The sequence below is a fragment of the Coturnix japonica genome, chromosome Z (genome assembly GCF_054131305.1).
Source record: "Coturnix japonica strain WE chromosome Z, WE-NBRP24, whole genome shotgun sequence".
NCBI lineage: Eukaryota > Metazoa > Chordata > Aves > Galliformes > Phasianidae > Coturnix > Coturnix japonica.
In genome coordinates this window covers 2,332,247-2,342,978 of record NC_140702.1, presented here as the reverse complement: position 1 = coordinate 2,342,978, position 10,732 = coordinate 2,332,247, and the positions used below count along the sequence as shown (strand labels likewise).

General features: G+C 40.5%; 1 long non-coding RNA gene across 1 annotated transcript; it reads right to left on the bottom strand.

Moving 5' to 3' along the window:
- Positions 1-788: 788 nt before the first annotated feature.
- Positions 789-10,242, bottom strand: LOC146753433 (uncharacterized). Its single transcript, XR_014939977.1, has 3 exons — positions 7,540-10,242; positions 6,876-7,042; positions 789-1,197 (listed from the first exon to the last, which is right to left on the bottom strand). It is a non-coding gene; the product is annotated as an uncharacterized LOC146753433 (long non-coding RNA).
- Positions 10,243-10,732: the final 490 nt, after the last annotated feature.

Sequence of the window (10,732 nt, the reverse complement as noted above, 5' to 3'; positions counted from 1 at the left end):
ATCACCTCCTGGTCTGGACAAATCACACAGGTTTGACTCCATGTTTTACATAGTTAGCATTTTATATTTGTTCCAGTATGGAACTGTACAGCCATAGAATGGCCTGGGTTGAAAAGGATCTCAAAGATCATCCAGTTCCAACCCCCTGCTATGTGCAGGGTCACCAACCACCAGACCAGGCTGCCCAGAGCCACATCCAGCCTGGCCTTGAATGCCTGCAGGGATGGGGCATCCACAGCCTCCTTGGGCAACCTGTTCCAGTGCGTCACCACCCTATGAGCGAAAAACATCTTCCTAAGATCCAACCTAAACCTCCCCTGTCTCAGTTTAAAACCATTCCCCCTTGTCCTATCACTATCCACCCTCATAAACAGTCATTCCCCCTCCTGTTTATACGCTCTCTTTCATACTGCATACTGTTATCATTTTCATGACATTTTATTGTGCAGCACCTTGCACAATGTGGTCTTAATTATATGTGTCCATACAGATAATGTTACTAGTGCTGATAATCAGTGTTTATGTTTGTTGTTTCCTACCCTAGAGCAGGATCACAGAGCACACTGCACTGTTCAGCTAGATCTTGTGTTTGGCTATTTTCAACTCTGTTTACCTATTTTTAGATTCTCATGGTGTGCTTCTACCTACACCAGTTTCTTTCTTTCTAAAGCCGATAGGCTTGCTTTTCTCAATAAATAAATAAATAAATAAATAAATAAATAAATAAATAAAAATAAAAAATTCTTGAAGTCAGCTCAGCCTCAAAAACAAGCATTAACAGGTGTTACAGATGGTAGGAAAGTAAACATTTTTCCAAGGCTGTACAGGAGGACTTCTGAGGCAAAATTCAGCTCATATGTGTATTATCAAACCTGTGTTCTAGTTTTAAAAGGGCATTTTTAGAAGCCTGGTGAGTTATTTTACATTTTATCCTTTGTACCATATTCCTTCTCCCCAGAGCAAAATATTACCTGAACATATAAAAGATCTGTTATTTTTTAAAAACAAAAGCATTTTGTTCTTCTGGATTACTAGTTAATCTGTTTACTTGTTTCTCTACTGAAAGAATCTGGATGTTGCTCGCCTTCATTCTTTGTGACAGCATCGGTAACGGCAGGATGGTTGGACTTAGAAGATCTTGTAGGTCCTTTCCAACATAGTGATTCTATGATTCATGACTGGCATTGGCAAGACTATCTGCATGGAGCAAAAAAGAATAATCAGTTGTGTCATTGACAAAGCATAAAAAGGTGTAGGAGGCATCTCTTGTAATGCACAGAGTGATGACATGTACCAAAACTGAATTTTGATGTTCTTCTGGACCTTACACAAAGTACAGAACAAAATTGGTCTTATCTATTTTGAAAAATTACAAAACAGCAAGGTTCATGACAGAAGTTGACTGCATTGGTATTAAAATAAACATGAAGTCATTATAACTCAGTCTTAAAGTATTACTCTTTCTCCCCCCGTAATTATTTATCAAATTAAGTAGGTGCAAATATTCTTTCCTCATTCCACAATTTCTTATTAAACACACTCTCAAATTGTCTTCTGCCAGAGACATACAAACAGAACTAAGAGAGAATGGCATGTACTCTACAGAATTTGGGGGGCAAAGGAAGGAAAGATCTTTCAGCTGAGACCATATCCATCTTGTAAGGAAGTCCCTTGAATGGAAGAGTTCCATTTAAAAAAGTCCCTTCCCATCTTTCCTTTAGATCCCCATCAGGTGCTGGAAGATTCCCCCTGAGATATCTCTTCCCCAGGCTCAAGATCCCCAACTATCTAAGCCTATCCTCTTAGGGATGGTGTTCCAGCCCTCTTACCCTCTCTGCAGCCCTCCTCAGCACCTGCTCCAACACCTTAGTGTCCTTTTGTTGAGAACCCGCAAGTATCCCAGGTGGTGTCTCACAAGAGCAGAGCAGAGGGGCAGAATCACCTCCCTTGACCTGCTGGCCACACTTCTTTGATGCAAGCCAGGTATGGCATATCATTGATCTTCTGGGCTGCAAGTACACACTGATGGTTGTGTTGAGTCTTTTATCCACCAGCATTCCTAAATCCTCCTTCTCAGGGCTGATTTCAAGCCATTCACCATCCAACCTACATCTTTGGGATTGCCCCCAGCTCATGTGCAGGACTTCCTAATTGGTCTTGTTGAATCACAGAATCACAGAATCACAGAATTATCCAGGTTGGAAGGGACCTCAAGGATCATGTAGTTCCAACCCCCCTGCCTAGCAGGGCCACCAAACATACACATTTATTAGATCAGATTGCCCAGGGCCCTGTCCAACCTGGTCTTTAACACCTCCAAGGACGGGGCATCCACAACCTCACTGGGCAGCCTGTTCCAGGACCTAACCACTCTTCTAGTAAAGAACTTTCCCCTAACATCCAACCTAAATCTTCCCTCCTTCAACTTAAAACCATTTCCCCTAGTCCTGCTATTGTCAGCCCTTTCGAAGAGTTTACTCCCCTCCTGGGAGTAAGTTCCCTTCAGGTATTGAAAGGCTGCAATGAGGTCACCCCGCAACCTTCTCTTCTCCAGGCTGAGCAAACCCAACTCCCTCAGCCTGTCCTCATAGGGGAGGTGCTCCAGCCCCCTGATCATCTTCGTGGCCCTCCTCTGGACCCTTTCCAAAATCTCCATATCTTTTTTGTACTGAGGGCTCCACACCTGAATCTCACGAGGTTGGCATGGCTCACCTTTTAAGCCTGCCTGTGTCCTACTGGATGGGATCCCTTTGCTCTTGTAAGTCAACCACACCACTCAGTTTTCCCTTCAGGGTGCTGACTAGTGTTGAACTGTTGAACATGGCTCTGTAGGCATAGGCATGTTGCAATGATTCGTGTCTCTCTAGAAATGCCAGAGTGGCAGCATACATTTTCCAAATATTTTACTAGTTTCTCAGGATTTTGTTCTAGGTGCCTGCCTATACCATCTCAAACTCCTTGCCACTCATAAATATCTAGCTACAGGGCAGATTCCTAGAAGAGATTTGTTAATAGTTGTTTAATCTTATGCAAATTCTGAAACACATTTAGTAGGCATAGAAACATTAGTGTACTGGCTTGAACACTCCTGTTCATCACTCCCACACCCTGCTACAAGATTCCTCAAGCCTGAAGATGACTGCAATACTAAATACTAACACCAGACTAGCTTCATGGTCAGTGTTATACCATGCAGAAAAATGATAACCTTAATTTATCTCAGAAATAATACATAATGCAGCAGGGATCATAGATATAGTGAGTAAGGTATCAAATAACAGGTTTCCATGAAAGAGCTCTGACTGATCTCTGAAAATGAAAAATGTAACATTGTGACCAGTAACTATTAAACTAATACAACTCTTATAGCAATTTACTTTTAACACATTCTGACCAGATCTCAACCCCTCCAGCCCCAAAAGGACTGTCATGACTCAGCCTAGCCAGGCAGCCATTCACTTACTCCCCTGCAAGTGGCTTGAGAGAGAAAGCTGAAACTATTTACTAAGTCAGAAAAGGAGAATGGAAACTAAAATTTATATATACACATGAATATATATATATACATACATATATATATATATACACACAAACCAACTGTACAATTACTCACCATCCTCTGACCAGCACCCAGTTAACGATATAACTTTTTGCAGACCAACACCCCATTGGTGATGCAAAGTCTTACCATCCACCAAGCACTTCCCAGTGAACTCCTCCACAGATTTATAGCCTTCTGCATGCTGTCATGTAGTATCAAATAACTCCCTGCTTAATTGAGGCCAGCTGTCTTGGCTCTACCCTAACCCCTGCCCTGTACTGTAAAGGCAGCAGCTCTTCCCCTGTAAGAAGACTGGCTTGGTCCCAAGAGCTCTCCCAACACTTAGCATTAACAAAAACATCACTGTGCTATCAACAGCTGAAACCAGAACACAGAACTAACAGCACTCGTCTGAAAAGCTATACTTGGGAAGTACAAAGCAAGATAACCACTCAGAACTGACTGTAATTCTCTGGTTTCTGGACAATTTTCATTTAACCTTATCTTACAGTTTGCTGTAATTATAACGATGAAGTTCAGAGGTACAGACAAACACATAACTGGTAGCACCTCTGGAGTCAGTACAGGAAAATGTTGGACAGAATTAACTGTAAGTTTAAAGAGGTACCAAAGGCAAGAAGTCATCTAGCATGGGCACCTCAGGCAAGAATGAACTCACTAGGACAAGACCACATCCAATTTACTGATGCTACGACTACTTCAGCTTCACCTGTGGGGTGCACATGGAGAAAAGATATCAGAAATGCAAGGAAACGTTTTGTGTTTTTGTGGGCACTGTTTAACTAAGTGTACCTGTATTAAATCATGTTTCTCACCATGAAAACTGAGCTTTAGAATTGCTTTCACAGTAAGACTTTGCCTTTGGTTTGGATGAAATATGTTCTCACCTATTTCTGCAACTTAGATCCCTAATATTCAGATTTTAAAAGTAAGCTATTTTACTGTAATCTTAACATCATACTCAGTATTATGGACACACTGTGGAACACACTAGTACTCCTTAGGTCATTTGTGCTGATAATGCATAATTGATAACACAAGTAGATTGAAGTGGCAGAAATTTCAAATGATTTTTCAGTGCAAAATGTTTCCTGACACTACTTCTGTTCAAAAATAATCCATGCAAGCTGGAAAAAAATTCTATGCATGTAGAATTAAATTGCCAAGAAACTTCAAGACAAAGTAAAATAACTTTTTTAAATTATGCAAGCCCATAAAAGATATAATCAGCTGATGTCTTAAGATCAGTAAAAGTTATAATTTCAGAGCTTTGGTGATCACTTAAATAGTATCTGTTTTCTCACTTTCATTTATTTATTTGTTTGTTTGTTTGTTTTGGACTGGGAAATCCCAACTGGCAAAAATCTTGCCTACAGCTGATTTAACTTAGCAAATGTCTTTGAGCATTAACTATTTTATAATAAATAATAAAGGAGTTGCAAAAAGGACAGAGAAGTGTGAACATACATCTCTTCAAGAAAGGTGTGCTTAATTTTTCTGCATGTGCTGAATTTCCTAAGAACTTTCTTCCAGTCTTTCTCTGTACTTGACAAAGAATAAAATTATCGTTTCTGACCCCCCACTGTAGGTACTTCAAAGGAGATAAAAGAATTTTGTCAAAAATGGCTGCTCCTTCTTGTGAACAAATTGCACCACCTCCTTCCACAGGTCTCACTAAATCCTTCTGGAAACACAGTCCGAAGTCTCATACAACATTGCCATCTAGTGATGAAGTACTTGACTTACACTAAAAGAATATTAGACAGTCTTTGTGAAAAGAAAACTAATCAGGTTGTCTATCTTACCCACTCGGGACTACCTTTGAGAACTCTGTAAGCAACAAAGAAGTGATGAGTGTCACTTTTCTTCCCTGCATCCTTTGTACCACCCACTGCAATGAAAATGTGTTTTGAGATTAAAAATGTGTGTTCACACTCTGGAAATCTGCATCTATGTCTGCGTTATCATGCATAGAGTAACCTTCATCAGAGTGGAGGAAGAAGCTGCAGTATACAGGTTCAGAAGAAATAACCATGACTTGTACAAGAATTTTACCAGTGAGGTAGAAAAAAGGAAGTATTATCACAAGAGATAAGGAAAAAAGAAATTCCATTGATTTTGAAATAGAAAAGTTACTAGAGACCAAAAAATAAATGAATCATTATATCTAACTCAAAATATTTTTGCATGTATATCTTAGTGTTATTAGGCCACTGTATTGCAAAATACAAGGTTAAATTATTTTCCCCTCCAAATATATTTGAATGCAAATGAATGTTATTAAAGAAATATCAATAGCTTCCCAAACCCTCAATTAGATTTGTTACACACATGAAACAAACTGCAAAAATATGGTACCAAATTTGTAGAAGGCATTCATGCAGTACGAAATTATTTTCAGAAATAACTGAGAAAAAAAGCATAAAAAATTGCACCTTTTTATTTTCTTTTTAAATCTAATGTTGGTGTTTTTCTTTGATCCGATAAGGGGATTAGGCTCATTTCTGCCAGTGACTTCCCTGTAACCTTGGAATAACGTAAACTACTCTTGATGGACTCAGAAATAAGCAAGCTCCTGCAAATCAAAGACAAAGGTCTTCTACAGGAACGGCACACCTATTTCCTAACACTATATATTTTGTTTATTGACAGACAACAAGCTAAGATATCAGCACGAACAGATTGTGTAAAATACCCAACGCACTGGAAAGAGCATTCCAAAAGTGATGAACACAGAATGGAGAAAGAGGAGATGTTGTGAGAGTAAGCTAAGAGGACAAGCCCATAGCAACCTTCAGTCCTCGGGTCAGCTGACAGGCTTTGTAATATTTCTGTTAATACAGAAAGAGTAATAATTAAGTAAATTTTAGATGAGGAACCTTTCTGGCCTCAAGACAGTCACACAACTCTTCCAGTGGTGGAAAATGAGTTTATTTTATGGTCCAGTATAGAGAAAACGATTACTCTTGGAGGTCTTTACATTCCCTGGTTTTGTCAGTTAACCTCACTTGTTCAGCTTCTCACAGAAGAAACTTACTAATTTTCTTTGCCACCAAGAAGTCAAAAACAATTATCAGGACTTGGGACACATGCATTATTCAGCTCATCAAATAAAAAAATAATCAGGATTTAAAAAATAATAAAAATAATTAAATATAAAAAATCAAAAGCTGACCTGGAGTACTTTTTGAAGGGTACCATTGTGAATAGTATATGCATAGAACTACATGGAAACCTTGCAGCAGGCAAGCTTCTGAGAGCTACCAAGCAATGCAACCTAGCAGAATTCAGAAGGGAAACCAAGAGAGCCTACCTGAGCTCCACTGCCTTGAAATGCTCTGTGCAGAGGGAAGGGAAAGAGGGGAAAACAAACACCGCTCTACATCCCTCTGAGCCAATAGACGCTTTGCCCTGGATTAGCTCTGGTGCTGCATAAGCTGGGCTTCCACAGCATGTGTTCAGGCGGTAATCAAGGCCTCCCTGGAAGAACAAAAAAAGAGAGAGAAACGTTTGCTTTAACAGAGTTTATGTCTTCTGGTCATAACACTTCAGAAGCCTCAGAGGCTTCTTCTCCTGTGTATATTTTCATTCATCTTAGATTTTGCTTTCATTCAATGTGACCTCACTAAGCAAATATTGTTTAAGACCACGAGTATCACATGTATGTGCAGATCTCAAGCTGCTCACTTATCTAGTACCCTTGGCATGATGCTTTATTTTCCTCAGCTGATCATCTAGATTGTGCCTGTTGATTGTGCAACAACAGCCTGTTGGTCTCGATTACCTGTGAGAGGCTCTAACTTTGGCCAGGAATAATCATCTGAGGATAAGTAATTCTCTTGGAATCAGTAAGGCAGTCTTCCCATTCTTTCTTACCATCACCCATCTTACATGTTAATAAAGGCTTCTGGAAATCAGTTTTAAGATCAAGGAACAATTCAGTTCAAGCATATGCAATCATAGGATCCGTACATCACCTGCAAAAGTCATTTTATTCTATCCAAAGGAAACATATTTTCTCTTATTTCTTGCTGTGGACAGTGGTTCCCAGTCTACTCAAAGCTCGCTCGCTCTCGCTGTCTCAGAGATCTTCACTGACTGCTGGCAAGTTCCCATCTTCCAATATCCCAGGTGGGAAATACTAGCTTGTATCTGTTGGAAAGGACCTGGGGACTAGGAGGACAAGTGGTGAGAGACCACAGGCTGAATGCAAGCCAGCAGTGTGCTCTGACAGAAAAGAAGTACAACAAGATCATCAGCTGCATTAAAAAGCAGCACAACCAGACCAGGACAAGTCATTCCTGCTTCAACACTCATTGCACCACATCTACAATACTGTATCTGGTTTTTGGCCAGGAAGGATAACAACCTGAAACAAGTTCTGTGAATGAACTCCAGCCTGTGCAGGGGGCTGAAGCTCCCACTCAGAGAAGAGAAGCTGGGGAGAAAGATGTTTGTTCAGAGTGCAGAGGAACCTCATGGCAGCTTCTCAATGCCTGCGGGGTGGGGAGAGGGGGTGCGTATGAAGGTTGACTGAGGCTCTGGCCAGCAGGTCACGATGGGATAGTGACAGGAAGCAGTCATACACCAAAACAGCAGACTAGATAGAAGGAAATAGCTCTCAAAGCACTGAACATATTACCCAGAGAGAACATGCAGCCTCATCCCTCGCAGAAGGTGATGATGAGAGTGGGAAAAGCTCTTGAGAAACTTGGTCTCACGATTCCCAGAGCAGCAGGTTCAGGCACAAATCTCTACAAGTCACCTCCACACCCAGTTCCTGTCCAAGCCTATAAATCCATCAGCTTCTCAGATGGAAGCCAGTTACTTCTAAAAGGTATAGACAATGCTTTATTTTTCAGTGAGGAAAGGCTCCTTAGATAGAGGGATTTCATAAGATGCCTAGGAAAATGCTCGTGCTGTAATTATTTGCTTTACTGAGAGATACCAGCAGCTTACAGAATGCCAAGCTCTAACCTATTGGTGAGGAAATATTCAAGCCTTCCAGTACCTAACCTGTGCTTCAAGACTTCAGTGACAGAAAATCCATTGGATGGGGCCAGAGGAATGCATCTCACCCCATACCCTCTGTATAGCCACCATTTGTTTAAAGGATCACTCTTCCTTGAGGCACAAAACTAGAGCAGGTTACACAACAGACTGACACCACAAGGGCTTCTCTCTAGATACAAACTGCAGCAAAGAGCATCACAAAAATGTGAAACCAACACTCAGATCAGATCTGTGTCTCTGCTCCGCTCATTCGGAGCATCATGTTTTACTCCCCTTTCAGAGGAAGATACTTCTTCGAGGATAACAAATTCCAGCTCAGCTACAGAACACAGTACCACATAGCAATAATTATCTAACATTTCCTGTAGGGAAAGAATCCTAAGCACACGTTACTGTCTGAGTTTCAGCTGGGACTGAATTATTTTCTTCAGTGTCTGATGTAATACTACGTTTTCATTCTAGAGGCTGAAAATGCATTTAGAGAGTATCAGAGAGAGATAAGTAACAATGACAGCACAGAAAGCATGGAACAGCACCGACAGGACTCTCCAGTTCCCCGTTCTCAATCAGAGAATATATATCAGAATATATAAAATTTTCTACTTAATTTTCAAACCAATGAATCTTGAACCCAGTCTCCACTGAGATATATAAGAATCCTTTCATTTCAGCTTTATTTTTATATTATTGTCTACTGCTAAAGATAAAAACAATCAACTGAAGTGTGGCAGAAATTATTTCTTACCTCTAAGACTATAAATATTTCTTTGATGTCTCTCTTACATGATCCAATGGGCAAACATGTTGATGACTTCAGTTCTTCACGGCATGAATTTCTGTTTTAGCATGAGACAAGTCATCCTTAAGAGACCATAAAAGCATCACTACTGTGACATACCAGGTACCACATCTGACTGCTGTGGAACATAACAAGCACATATGGGACTGTACACAATTCAACATCAACTCAGCAATGACTGACATCACTCCCATAGAAATTCTGAAACAGAGCTGTGAAAACTGAGAAGTAAAACATTCAGCATTTTCATTGGCATTTTGGTAAAGTTGCTGTAATAATGTAATAATGTTGTAATGACATAATGTAATGATGTAATAACTTCCTCCACTTTACAGCCAGAGAATACTGCCCTCTGAACAATGAGGAACAAGATTTGTGGTGCTCTGTTAAACTTTTTCCAGCTCTACAGCATCTTTCAAAAGGCAATGGGACCAGTAGGCTGCATTCCTATGTACCATCCCACCTGCCCCTGTGTTCTAGAGAACTCCACAACTCCAACAGAAGATATTATCATATTTAAATGCCTTTTGGCTTACCCATAAAGTAACTTTCTCCATGATTTTTACTGCAACTTTTTCACCACTAAGAAGATGCCGCCCGAGTTTTACCTTTGCAAAACCACCTACAATTCAGAACACAGATGCTTAAAGTTGAGTGTGAATTCTTCTCTAATATAATATTACAGGTAAAGCAGAGTACCTAGCATACATTGTGTGTAATGCTTTAATTAGAGGAAGAGGTAATCAGCACCATCAATTTCCAACTGGATTCAAAAATCCAATTTCAAGTTTATTTAAATGAAACCTGACTTAGAGAACTGACAAGAGCTGTTAATCTATTCTCAGATTAATTCTAGAGTGGTGAGACAGACTGTTAGGCGTGCTGTTTCTGTACAAAGATGACACTTACCCGTTCCAACTGTTTCATGGAATTCCTAGTACTGGAGAATTTCCTTGTAGTCACTGACAGACATCCTGAATGTGCAAGAACTGAAGATCCTCCAAGCACGTGCAATGAGGAAGTGCCAGCAGTGTTCACATCCTACTTAGGACATATTCTTAGAGGCAGAAGGGACACTCGTGGCAGATCCAGCAATGCTCATCTTCTCACCAACGTGCATCCCCCTCTCACCCAGCAACAACAAAACACAGTGTGTGAAGCTGGCTTCACTTAGGTTAACAATATGGAACATCCCTCAGGGCTTTGTGCCACAGAGCAGTAGCAGGGCTGGACTACAGCTTGAGGAAGCAGTGGAAGCCTTTCCCTGTATGGTTACAGTGTCCCTGCATGCACCCCACAGCCAGAGCGTTGCAAGCTGAGCTGCCTTGATGTTTCTTACACTCATCCCAAACTCTGCA